Source organism: Cavia porcellus, unplaced genomic scaffold (genome assembly GCF_034190915.1).
Source record: "Cavia porcellus strain 051 isolate PalLab524CR breed Dunkin Hartley unplaced genomic scaffold, mCavPor4.1 scaffold_13, whole genome shotgun sequence".
Classification (NCBI taxonomy): Eukaryota; Metazoa; Chordata; class Mammalia; order Rodentia; family Caviidae; genus Cavia; species Cavia porcellus.
This window is the reverse complement of record NW_026947496.1, coordinates 19,225,837-19,239,088: the sequence shown is the minus strand read 5'-3', so window position 1 is coordinate 19,239,088 and position 13,252 is coordinate 19,225,837.

Below are 13,252 nucleotides of genomic sequence, written 5' to 3'. Positions count from 1 at the left end.
GAAGTGATTGACCTAGACCATCTAGGTTTGTGTAAGTACACTCACTCTAAGATGTTTGCACAACCATGAAATCACATAATGATATCTTTTCAGAATGTATCCTGTCAATATGTGACTCATGACTTTATCTCTATAAGAAAAAATGAAATAACTATTACATGGATTGCTCCCCCAGCAACTGGTCCACTTAGGATTCACTGCAATGTAATATATAAACCTTTCCCTTAAGTCACATTATGACCAAAAATCTCTAAAGATTAAAAAGAAATCACATACCTGTGTGGCTCTGAAAGAGAAACTACAGCAAATTTAGAGCTGGTGACCCAAATTGTTTAGCAGTCCTATAACTATGACATCTCATTGAACAGAACAATTCAATGGACAGAATTACTGTTTTGGGGTACATTCGGAATTATGAATTTTGCAAAGGAGGGCATTTCCATCTTCGTAATAAATAACACATCACAATATAGTCCATTCAGAAATAATCTTGTAACAATTTAATTGCTCTAAACAAGAACTATCAGTTCCTTGTGTGGGATGTCCATAGTATTCTGGGGCCTAGATATGATAAACAATCAGAGAGACTTGACCTCTGAACTCTTAATGCCTAAACAATGCACTGTCAACTCAATAACTGACATTGCTGATGGCAAGGGTCCCATCTGATGACTTACTTGTCTTTTCCCCATCGAATTCCTTATAAAAAAGAGGGAAGGGAGACAACAAAAGAGAGGCGAGCCAGAATCTTTGTCCATTCTGGGCTCTTTGCATTGGAGCTGACACATGAGAGAGAAAGTGCACACTTCCTGCCCTTTCTCTGGGAGCCCATTAAGCCTCCTCTCTAGTAAACAGGCCTGCTGTTGCTTTTGTTGAGTTCCCGTCCATCCCCCCATTTGTTTAAAGCGTTGAAAGTCCTACAACTGCTGTGGCCATCATTCTTCCAGAAAACAACATGCACAATGGCAGGGTGACAATGGGAGAGGAGGCTGGCTGCGGTCCCTTTGTGTCTCAGGGTTTCTGGGGATTTGTCAGGTCAACACAGCTGCTATCGTCGTGTAGCTCCTGGGGCCGACAGGTGGAACAGGTCCTCTCAGGTTGATCCGCAGTAACATGCTTTTGCCTTTTCAAAGAGTCCTGGGGCATGAACAGGATGTTCTCCCCATGCTTACTGGTTCCTAGATTTCTGACTAGTTTGTAGATTTCTGATTAGATTTCTGTGTAGTGTGCTTGGAGGTGGAGTCTAAGTGCCCCCTGCATCTCACTGGCATCTAGGGCTTTGTTGATGCTCAGAGCCTGCTCTACCAACTTTGCAATCCTACCCAATACTTGGTGGTCTGTCTCAGGCTGTCAGAAGAAGGAAAATGATTGCAAGAAGCAAGACTATGTCACTTTTGCAGCTGTGAGCCAGTAATAACTTGTACCTTGGTCCAAAAATCTTCCCAGCTTTTTATTTCCCATCCATTATATTCTCCTATGACAGTATTCTTGGTTGGGTCACTAAAAACTTGGGAGACCTTACATAGGTCACTTATGTTCTCTGGGTTTGTATATCTTTGTCAGTAAGTTAGAGCAGTTTGTGGTTCTTCTTTAAGCCTAGTTCCTGGTCCAGCAACATGAGCAGGGACAGGAGCTTTTTAGAAATGCTAGCTCTTAAATCCTGGCAGGGACTTACTGGATCAGACATGCTAGGTAGGGCCCAACTCCAAAGTCTCAAGTCCTCCAGGTAATGCCGCTGCAGATTAAAATTGGAAACCCCTGAAAAAGAAGATCTGGTGTGTCCTCTCTAGCACTGGCCTTTCTAATGATACTTCTTTCAGCTCATCAAGCTGGTGAAGACCCAAATCGGCCTTACACACACACACACAGTAACATTTTCCAGAGTGAGGAAATGTGTTCCAGGGTGGATCAGCTGTGAGTATCTGTGCTCACACCCACAGGAAGAATTAGGATCACGTGATGGGAAACCAGAGATCCATGACTTAGCATGGCTAAACGCCTCTGTTTTCAAACTTGGGACCTGCTCTGAAGCCCTTTAGAAATCAGTTCACAGGACGATGACAATGTACCTGACGCCTGTTGGATGGCTCTGGCAGCACCTACTTGGGTTTGTACGCTTGCTTGTTCTGAAAAGAGAAAAGGGTAGTTTTTTGTTTCCTTTTCTTTTTGGTCAGGGATGAATTCTTTGTTTGCTATAGATGCTGTGAGAACACAAATAATGCTGTGTGACTTCACCTGTTAAAGTAACTGCTCTTTGTTTCTAAGACTAGAAAGTCAGGCTGTCCTGAAGTAGGTAGCCAAGTTACTATAAGGTGAAATCAGAAAAAGAAAATGTGAATGTTTAAATTAAAAAAATTATTACAATAAAAGTCACATTGCCGCTAGCTCCCTTAAAATGTTGCCCCTTGCTTTGAATACACTTATCTCATTGTTCTTGGCACTTTCTGGGCCTTTTTATTTTCTTTCTTTTTTTTTTTTTTTGGTACTGAGATCAAACTCACAGCTTTGCACTTACAGGTACTTGTGCTGCTGAGCTAAATCCCCAGCGCTTTCGCCATTTTCTGAAACAGTTCCGGAAGTCCCCTTTCATGTCTTTAGTTGCACTGTCACGGCTGCCTTGATGTCCTGAATTGATTCAAAATGTTTACCTTTCATGGTCCTTTTGACTTTGGGGAAGGGTGAGGAGCTGTGTGGTGCTGGCTCTGAATAAGGTGGCTGAGGACTCACCATCATGTTTCTGTCAGCCTGCCTTTCCACTGAAGGGCACTCATTGGAAGCATTCACCAAATTTTGATCTTACTTTGGAAAGAGTCTTTGGAAAGAGAACTTTCAGAATTGCTCCTCAAAGTGGCAAAATGATGAAATAGGTGTGTTTGAAGAGAAGGGAGACTATTTTGAGGGGACTAATAGCAACATATCATTTATTATGATACGCCTTTTAAATTTAAACGTCCACTGTGTATTTTGATCACACTTCATATGGTAAACTTCCAACCCAAGGCTCATTGCATGTGATTTATTCTACTTTTTATGCACCACCTGCCTCCATGGTTTTATGATTTCTGCTTATCTTTTGGGACTTAGAACAGGCATCAGTCTCTTGGGATGCTCTCTGTCCTTATCTGTAACACAGCTGTCACCATAGTGTATGCTGATGGCTCCTAGACTCCCTGACCCAGCACAGACTGCTCCTCCTGGCTTATCTCATGTTCAGGATCTTCCTCAGTGCATGTAAGAATGTACCAGTAATTACTTATTTACAGAGAATAGCTTCATGTCCTGGTCACCTTCTATTAGATTAACTGTTCATTTTTTCATTCATTTGTTTATATATTGACCAATCAAATATCCATGATAGGTAGAGTAAACATTGCCCAAAGATGGTCCCAGTGCTGGGCACTGTTAAGGACTTGGGAAAGAGCCCATTGTTCCCTCTTTGCAAGGACCTTATGGCCCAGGAGCTTTTTTGGTTTCCACTTAGTTTTTGCACTTTAGATGCAGGCTAGTTCACAGCACACTGTGATCCTTCATCTTTCTGAGCCCTTCTTTGACTGACTGCATGTTCTACTTTTATTCCTATTTTTGTTCTTTCTGAAGGCAACCAGCTTACCATGCCCATGTGTATTCATTTATTTGCCTGTATTCTTATAAAACATGCATTTTTTGGTTTTGTAATCACGTGTTTTAAATTTACATACATGGTCTATGGAAATGTCATTTTGCTTCTGTCTCTTTCTGCCCAGTGGCTACCCAGCCTCTGAGCTGTATGTGCACTGAGTTGGTGCCACCTCACTGCTGTCAACTACATGTGGGCACCCATGTTTCCTCATCTGTTCCCATGATGATGAGTGCCTAGTAGATGTTTCCTGCTCCCCATGACCAGCGATGCTGCTGGGAATGTACTCACATGTGCTGAGTCCTCTTGGAGATCTAAGAGAGAGCTCCTAAGAATTAGTAGCCTGTATTATGTGTCTAAAATCTCAGAGGACAGCATGGCTGGATCAAAGCACATGATGCCTTCACAGCAGCTGAGCACTGCTAGGTCCTCTCTAAAGGCTGTGCCAATCTTAGAGGTTGTCAGGAATTTATATTTATAATATAAATTCTAGATTATAGTCCTTTGTCTCTTTTGACATCAAAATATATCTTCTTCCAGTAGGTTGTTAGCTTTGTTCAAGGTGTACTTTTCTTAAACAACAAACAAATCTTTGATTTCTTTTTTTTCCACCTTCTCCAAAATGTCTAAGAGAATTTTGATTTCAAATGATCTTTGGTCCTAAATGATCTTTTGATTATGAGCAAAAGTGGGCAGTTTTCACTTTAACACTAGTTTTTCCTAGGTAGCATCCCCATATGTGGCCCTTAGCATGTCTAAATGTGTCACTTATTTGAGCCTAAATGCTGAGCAATGCTTCAGTATTAACCCTAAAGCTCCCTAAATGTCATTCTGTTTTGGAAATAAAGCTACAATTGTAAGGAAGTGTTACAAGGCAGTCATGCACATTTGTGATAAACTCCATAAACAATCAAAACAAGAAAGGAGAAAGAAAAATCCATGAGAAAGTACTTACGACCTTGGACCTTAGAGCTCTAGAATTGGAAAGGCTGCAAGACCTAAATTGATTTTCCCTCTGGGAAGCCTCTGCATTCTTCCTCGAGAGAATTCAGAATGAACCCTCTTATGGTTCCTGTTGGTTCTATGTATTTTATCCTGGCCAGCAGGTAGCCTATTAGAGCCAGCAAAACTTCAAGGAGCTGAATTTTTATTAAACTTCAAATCCCTTGGTATGTGTTAAGGGTCTTTTTGATCCAGCTCCAGAAACAATCCTGTCTGCTCCTTCCACGCCCCTCTTCTGGGTGCTGGAAAGTCATAGCAAGTTCCATCCCATAGTTACTATTAGCACATTGCTGTGTGTAAAGCTGGTATCACTGCCTGAACTTCACCCATGCTGAAGATCCCGCCCAAGCTGCATCCCTTCTGTGAAACTCCACATCCTCCTCCCACCCCATGAACTGTGGCTACATCTGCTCCAAACTTCAGTTCATTGTATATTGCAGTATTACACTGGTTAAGTGTCTACCTGCCCTGATCTCCACTTGATTTTGGGTTTCTTGAGAAAGGAGCGGGTCATGTTTATTATGTGTCACCAGTAGGCTCTCAGACATATGGTGAAGACTCATTTTCTCCAACATGAGAGAAATCTGTTATGTTGCCACTAAAGACACTAGCAGATAACCCAGACCCTCAAGTTTTAAAAACAGCAGCTAAATCATCTGATGACTGAATTTGTGCTCTTCTGTTATTGTTGAATGTATAAAATCTTCCATATGCTACTCATATCTTATAAGGAAATTTCTGGAATCAGAGAATTCATAGTAGTATAGCAGAGGGACTATAATTAATGCATTTAATAGTGAGCAACTTGCTGGCTAGGAAGGGCGAGCATGTGAGAGGGACCTTTCAATGCCTTCCGGATAACCTCATCTCTGCAAAATATCAGTTTTTAAGGATGTGTTGGGTACATTTACAAAGTAACTCCCCCAGAGCTTTACAGTTCTAAGGTCCTCGATAATGTGGGTATGTCAGTACGTAGTTCATAGACTCTGAGTATATATTTTGATATGGGTCATTTTTTTTTTTTTTGAGACATGGTCTCACTTTGTAGTTAAAGCTGGATTTGAATGCACTTTGTAGCGTTAGCTGGCTTTAAATTCCTGGCCATCCTACTGCCTCAGCCTCCACAGTGCTAGAATTATAGCCATGCATCACCACACCTGACTGTTGGGTCAAATTATATCATGACCACAATTCACTGATACTCATCTCCAAATAAGAGGTATTTCATGATTGATTTTATTGCCAGAAGTTCAGAGCTGGACAAGCTAGAAATAATGTAGGAAGCATAAAAATGTTTCTCTCCAAGATGAAGAATCCCTACTGTGGTTCCGCAGTGAGTTTTTTCCCCCTTTGACTTCTTCCTGAACAGCAGTGGCCGTTCCCTTACTCCATGGATGCAGCAGTCAGCTGGGCTGTCAGACCTAGGGACAGGTGCTCATTGGTAGGCTATTGGGCTCTTGGCAGGGGTCTCTTTTTTAAAAATCTTTTTTTGTATGCTTGTTTCATTTTCCTTCCCTTGTTTCACGCAGTGGTTTCATCAGAAGATGATGGAAAACACAGCCATACTGTAAAGCTTCCTTTTGATGCTTACTTCAAAATATTAGGGTCTGGAATTTGGGATTCTCGCTGGGTGAGGGTGGTTTTGGTGCCCACTCTTGTCCCACTCAGTATAGTCTAGGAAATAGGAACATGTTGAATGCTCATGGCTACTGGGGGCTCTGTGGCCACCAACACAGCTGTGGAGGGCTGGGTCTGAAGTCTAGCTGCCATCTCCTATCACCACTGACTTTATGTAAGAAAGGGTGTCCTCCACACCAGTGTGGTCAGTTTTGAGAAATATTCAGTTCTTTTTCATTCCAAAGAAAAGAAGGATAAATGGAAGGAGGAGGGAGAAAGGAAGGAGAGAAAGAAGGTAAGAAGAAAGGGAGGAGATGGAAGGAGGTAAGAGAAGACACAAAGGAAGAAAGAGAGGGATACAACTCGGAATATGCTATAATGAGTGTTTCTCTGGTTGTAGCACACGCATCTCCATGTGAGATACGCACACCTATGGTGCACATGTACTGAAACACAGATATCAGAGACTGTAATACAAATATATACTCTCTCTGGGGAGTCAGCATGGGAACTTTCCAAGGTGCACCCCACATAAAAATCTTCCAAGGAAAGCAAATAATTTCAGCTTTTAGGAAAGAACAGAGATTTGTTATGATTATAGCATTCAACAAGTGTAACATTCCAGACTCTAAGCAAATGTCTTATGGGGGGAAAAGTGCTAAAAAGGCTTGATTGGGATTTTAATGAGAGAGCTCCCCCCTCAACTTCACTCTTCATTCCCCTGGCATTTTCTTCAGCAGGCTAGTCAAGAGCCCTGTGCTTGGGAGCACTGGGACAATGTTAACAATTCTACTCTACCAATTAATTGCCGAGAGTTTCTTCATCTTGCTCAGCAGGGTCTTTCTTGCAGGCTGGTGAAAACATAACAATGCACTTCAGCATTGTGACTGCATAATGATATGTTCATCACGGGGCTGGAAAATCCTTGGGGCTACACTATCTGTTCCTTGGGCACAAATTATAGAGGCTATAGTGTGCCCTGCATGTCAGTAAAATTTGAAACAGGAATGGTCCTTTCAAAGAGAAGAGGCAAAACCCAAGGGACACACAAATGTCCATGCACACAGACTTAAAACACACATGGAAATGCTACCCTGCCATTAATGCAATGGCTCCCTCAAGAATCCAGATTTGAATTGTAGGTTGGCACCACACCCTGGATTGGCAAAGGAGCTCTAGAAACAGAGCTGGCCAGTTGCTTTACATCAACTGATTGAGGGTGTGGGGCATAGCTCAGTGGCAGAACACTTGCCTGGCATGTATAAGGCCACAGGTTCAATACCCAGCACCAGAAACACAAAAGCAAAATGGAATTCCAATACATATTGAGAGCTATCGAGGCTGTACTTCTGTGCTATAGAGATGAGGAAGGCCCCACTAGGTATTGATCTTCCACACAGAATGCACAATGTGGCAGTAGAGACAAAATGCAGAGGTGAAGAGTAAACAGATTTAAGGGAAATACAAGGCCAAGGGTAATTAAATACCATCGATAGTATCATTAGTCTTATGTTTTATATCTTGAGGTCCCCCAAGGGCCTCATGAGCTCAGGCAGAGCTTTTGGAACAAAGTTGGATTGTAGGACACTACTGCTGATTTGCTGTTAGGAGGCAGGACCTGGTCAGAAGATGCAGGTGTGAGGGCTGTGACGGGGAAGGGTGGGTCTCTCTCTTTGGCTCCTCCTTTTTTTTTTTTTCTGTTTCCTAATCACTAGGACATGAGCAGCTTTCCTCCACCGAGGCCCTTCTGCCATCCCCAAGACTGCCAAACATGGATAAAACTTCTAAAGCATGAGCCAGGATAAACCTTTCTTCCCCCTTAAGCTGCAGGTGTCAGGTCTTGTATCCCAGCAACCAGAAAGTGACTAAGACAGTGAGTTTCATTAATAGCCATGGGTGGTAGTGCACACCTAGAATCCCAGCACTCTTCAAGGCTGGGCAGGAGCACTACAAGTTTGAGCCTTGCCTGGGCAAATTAGTGACTTAGCAAGACCTTGTCTTATAATAAAGACTATAAAAGAAAAAAGACTGGAGAGGTAGCTCAGTGCAAAGCCCTAGGTTCAATCCCTAATACAGAAACAAAACAAAACAAAACAAAATACCTCCACATGTCATTAACAGCAAGTGTTGTTTTCCACTCCAGTTCAGTATAAGGGAGTAAGGGAGGAAGAAAGAGCTGAATTTCCTTGAGATTTCTGTTTTTGCCTAATCCAGTGTGATGAATGTGTTTGACCTAGAGTGCCACACAGGGACTTAGGAGAGGAAGTGATAAAATTCTATTGTGAAAACAGGGACACATGTAAACGGCCCCAAAGGAGTTGGTTTTTAAGATCCAACTTCATTTTGCTTGTAAACTTTATGTTTTGGTGTTATATCCCTAAATTGATGGTTCTCTACCCAGGTGTGGTCTTTGACTATTGGAGGTTAGATGGGTGACAGTGGTGGAGGCAGGGAGAAAGGCCGGAAGAAAAGGCTGACTGAAGCACAAGAGGATGAAGCAGCTATGACTGAATGGAGATGAGGTCTTATGGAAGTCAAGTGATCTTCAGTTTTGAGTGGGCATGACTTATATTAAATGCCTGGGAATTTGGGTAAGACTGTGAACAGTCCAGTTGCCTTCTAATTTGACCTTATATTGATACCTAAAGCCTAGAATCCTTCATAGTTTCATCACTGCTGTCTTTCAACTTGTAGAACTTTATTTGTATGGCAGGTGGCCTTTTCTAGGTTGGTCTTGAAATGGTAGGGAGAAAGGCAGAGTGTGGTCACATAGTTTTGGTAGCATTCCTAGGGGTAGGAAAGGGATTCTGGAAGGATAAATTCTCCTTGTGCCTTCATACCTATCATCCCTATTAGAGGACCTCTGCGCATCTAAATGAAACAAATCAGAAAAACTTAATCAGAGCTAGTGCTATCCACTGGGGATGGCAGAAAGAGAGCCATTTATAGTTACGGTGATGGTGGTTGCAATCTGTATCAGGCCTAAGCAGGAGTAAAAGGTTCGATTACACAAGCATGCCAGCGCTCATTATTTTGAAAGGGAGGAAGATCAAAGTCACACAGACTAGAGGGTTGTCTTTTCTTCACAGGATATTACATTGTCATATCTCTAAGGAAAATGAATGTTTGACCTGGCAAGATATTCTTTGCAAGTATTGAGGAAACCAGTTGGAAAGTAGCCAGAGTGTTCCTTGATGGAGATTAAAATATTAACCAGAGGTAGGCACCCAGTTTTGTTTCCATTCAAAGAACTAGTGCTCAGCCTGGCATGGTGGTGCACGCCTGTAATCCTAGCACTCGGGAGGCTGAGGCAGGAGGATGTCAGCAGGTTCGTCAATCTGGTGAGAAAGTGAGTTCAAGGCCAGCCTAAACTGCGTAGTGAAACCCTCTCTCAAAAAAAGACAAAAGAAACTATCATTCAGCCTCAGTCCTACACACACCTGGAGGTTCCACTCAGACCAGCTGAAGTTAGGACATTTGTAAGAAGCAAGACAGAATCCAAGGTAGAACCCCACCTCCTCTGGCTAAGAGGGGTGGAGTGTGCAGGTGTAAATAGTGAGAGTCCTGTGTTGGGAGACTTGGAAAGGAGAAAATTTTTGGGAAAAAAGGGAGGATTGAAGAGAGTGATGACCATGAGAAAAAGAATTTCCTGTCTGGACATTGTGCTTGGGGAGCCCAACTCAGAAGACCTCTTTCCTTTGTTGGCAGAAGGATTAATTAAGTTACATACAGTGATAATTTGAGTTTGTACTCTGCTGTCTTCTTTTTCTTTTTTTTACCTTGAAGTATAATTTTTAAAAAATGTCTTCCAACGGTGTCAGTATAACATTTAGGAATTGATTTAATCAAGATTACATCAGATTATGATGGGATAAAGCTTTAAACCTCTAATAAGAGATGTAGAATATGATATTAATAAAAATGTTCCTGGGTGGAAATTTAATATGGTAAAGATTGTGATTCTTTCAGTTGGATTTTCTTTTCAGGAAGTCAATGTATTTTGGAAAGAATAGAGATTCAGAAATAGATAAGTCGATATAAAAAGAAAATAGGGGCTGGGGATTTAGCTCAGCGGCATAAGCACCTGCCTTGCAAGCAGGCGGTCGTGAGTTCGATCCCCGGTACCAATAAAAAAAGATAAAAAAAATTTAAAAAATAAAAGGAAAAAAGAAACTCATCCAGATATTAAAATATATAACAAAGGCGTAGTAATATAAATTATATGCAGTTAACATATAGACCAATGGAACACCTAGAATGACCTAAGCTCAAAGATGAGCATTTTATTTTTATTTATTTATTGTCTTTTTTCCTTTTTATCGGTACCAGGGATTGAACTCACGACCGCCTGCTTGCAAGCAGGTGCTTATGCTGCTGAGCTAAATCCCTAGCCCAAAGATGAGCATTTTAGAGACAATGATGAGATGCAGAAATTTCTAGGAGACTGATGAGTTGCATAGAAGATGATTGACAAAAATGTCTCATCATATAGAACAAATGAATAGAAGATCCCCAACTTACACCGCATGTAAGAGTGGACTCCAAGTAGATCATAGGTCTATATTGGAGCACAGTTGAGAAGCAAAGCTGTAGTTAGTAAAAGAAATGTTAGCAGAAAAGACTTTATGGAAAGAGGAAGGAAGGACTTCTTAAGTAGAATTTCAAAATTATAAACCATAAGGCAAAGAATATTGATGTTTGTTATATCATTAAGAATTTTCCTGAAAGGACATTGTAACAAACTTGATAGAGAGATAGTAGAGCAACTGAAGATGTTTGCAATGTCAAAAGCTGACAAAATATTAATATGTAAAGGTGACTTTCAAATCAATCAATATTAATATGTACTAATAGATAAGGTGGCTTGCAAATCAATTCATTAGAAAAATGAACAAAATGAAAGAATAGGCATTTTAAAAAGGAGAACATCTGAAAGACAGTAATACATAAATCAATGTTCATATGTATGAATAACTAGAGAAATGCAAATGAGATTTTGCTTTATACCAATTAAAAGAAAAAAATTAGAAGCTGGGTGATATCAATTGACAATGGAGAATAGGATTTGAGTTATCGAGGGTCTCTCATATACTGCAAGTAAGAATCTAGATCAATATATAGCAGTCTTCAAGAATATTTGGGCACAACTCAAGTAAATCAACATCTGCATACACTGTGACCTAGCCATTCCATAATTAGGTGTATAACCCAAAGAAATTGTCACATAGGTCTATGTGTGGAAATATATTCGGATACTCATATTAATATATGAGCATTGTCATGGTTTATGTGTGTGGCCCCCAGGCCTCATAAGTTTGCATTGTGCATTTGTGATGCTTCATTGTCTAGTGCTTGGATTGATGGTGTCAGTGCTCCACCCACATAGGGGTGGAGCCAGGATGTGATGTAATGGCAGGAAGAAGGCGTGTCTTGCTCTTTGCCGGTTGCTGCTTGCTGTTTGCAGCCGCCATGAACTTTGGCCCAGCCATGCCCGCCTGCCTTGGAGCCAACTGAGTACGGACTGAAACCTCCAAAAACTGTAAGAAATAAACCTTTCCTTTTCCAACTTTGGGCTTCAGGTATTTTGTCTCAGCAATGAGTAAAAAGTGATTACGACAGGCATTTATTGTGTTATTGGGGAATTAGGAGCCACCTTTCATCTGGAAATTGAGTAAAATGTACGATAGATAATCACCTATGCAAATCCCATGCAGTTATTAGAAGCAACAGGCTAAAGTACAATAACAATTTGGATTCCCCTAAAAAATATAATCCAGATAAAAAAGAGACAGAATGTATAACACAAATCATTTCTGCAAGTTAAAAACATATATACCAGACAGCAAGAAACATTGTGAAAAAAGATTTTGTAAGAAAACATAGCATAAATGGGTGCTGAATATGTGAGGATAATTGCTTTGCAGGGATGGGCTGGTTAATTAAGTGGTGTAAGGGAGATTGCTAGAACAAACAGGGACAGAAAGACAAACAGGGACAGAAAGACAAGAGATGGGCCCATATATGTGAACCGAGGCTGAAAGGGTGTGAAGAGCTATCAAGTAAGAGAGCATCCATCCTCTGAGACTGAAGAAAGGTTTTAACTGACCCACCAGCAGGACTTCCCTAAACGTCCATTAGAGTTGAGTGAAGACCAGTAAGTCAGCAGGTATCTGGGGATGAATGAGCATCACCCTGTTTTCTCCAGAGGCAGAGCCACGGGTCTGGGATGAATGGTGTGAGCAGACACTCTCTTTCCCATGGCTTTGTGAGTGAAGCCACCATAGATTAGGGCAGCAGCAGAGAAAAATCTCTGTCCCAGCACAAGAGGTCTAAAAACAAATTTTCTCAAGTGCTGTCAGGTTCTCTGTGAATAGTCCTTGAGGTAGAAACAGGGGACCTTGCCCCTCTTGCACAGTGAGGCTAAAAATGTTACATAGGAAGATGAAAAACTCCAAATAAAGGGGACAGGGCAGGCCGAATGATCTGAATGAATGTAGGTGGTAGGTAAAGGGGACCAGACACCCAGAAAAAGTCACAGAGCTGCAAATGCACCGTGGAGATCGGAGACCACCTTGATGGGACACATCATGGAGGAATGAGAATGGAGAGACTTAAAGCTGTAGGGCTGGCTTCCATGATGTCGTGGGCAAGAGCAACAGGGCATCACCTGTGCCCTTGAATCTCTTCTTCCATGTTTCTGTCCCAGGCCTTGTCACCAATCCTGGTTCCTCTGACCTGACAAATGATGCCTTGGAACACCCTGCTTGGACATTTAGGGCCTGTGTAGAGGGCAGGCCATGGCCTGTGGGCCCCTGCATCTCTAGGATGCTCCCTGGAGGAAAGTGGGGCATATTCTCATATATGTGGAATTGTACCTTCTCCCATCCATTGCCATGTACGCAGGAAGCCTCTGCTGGCCCCATCTGCTTAGGGTTATTTTTAAAACTCTTTCCCTGGCTTCCTATCTGTCCAGAAAGCTTGCTCCTTTCTTTTCTTGGAGGGCGTCTGGGCTGAGCT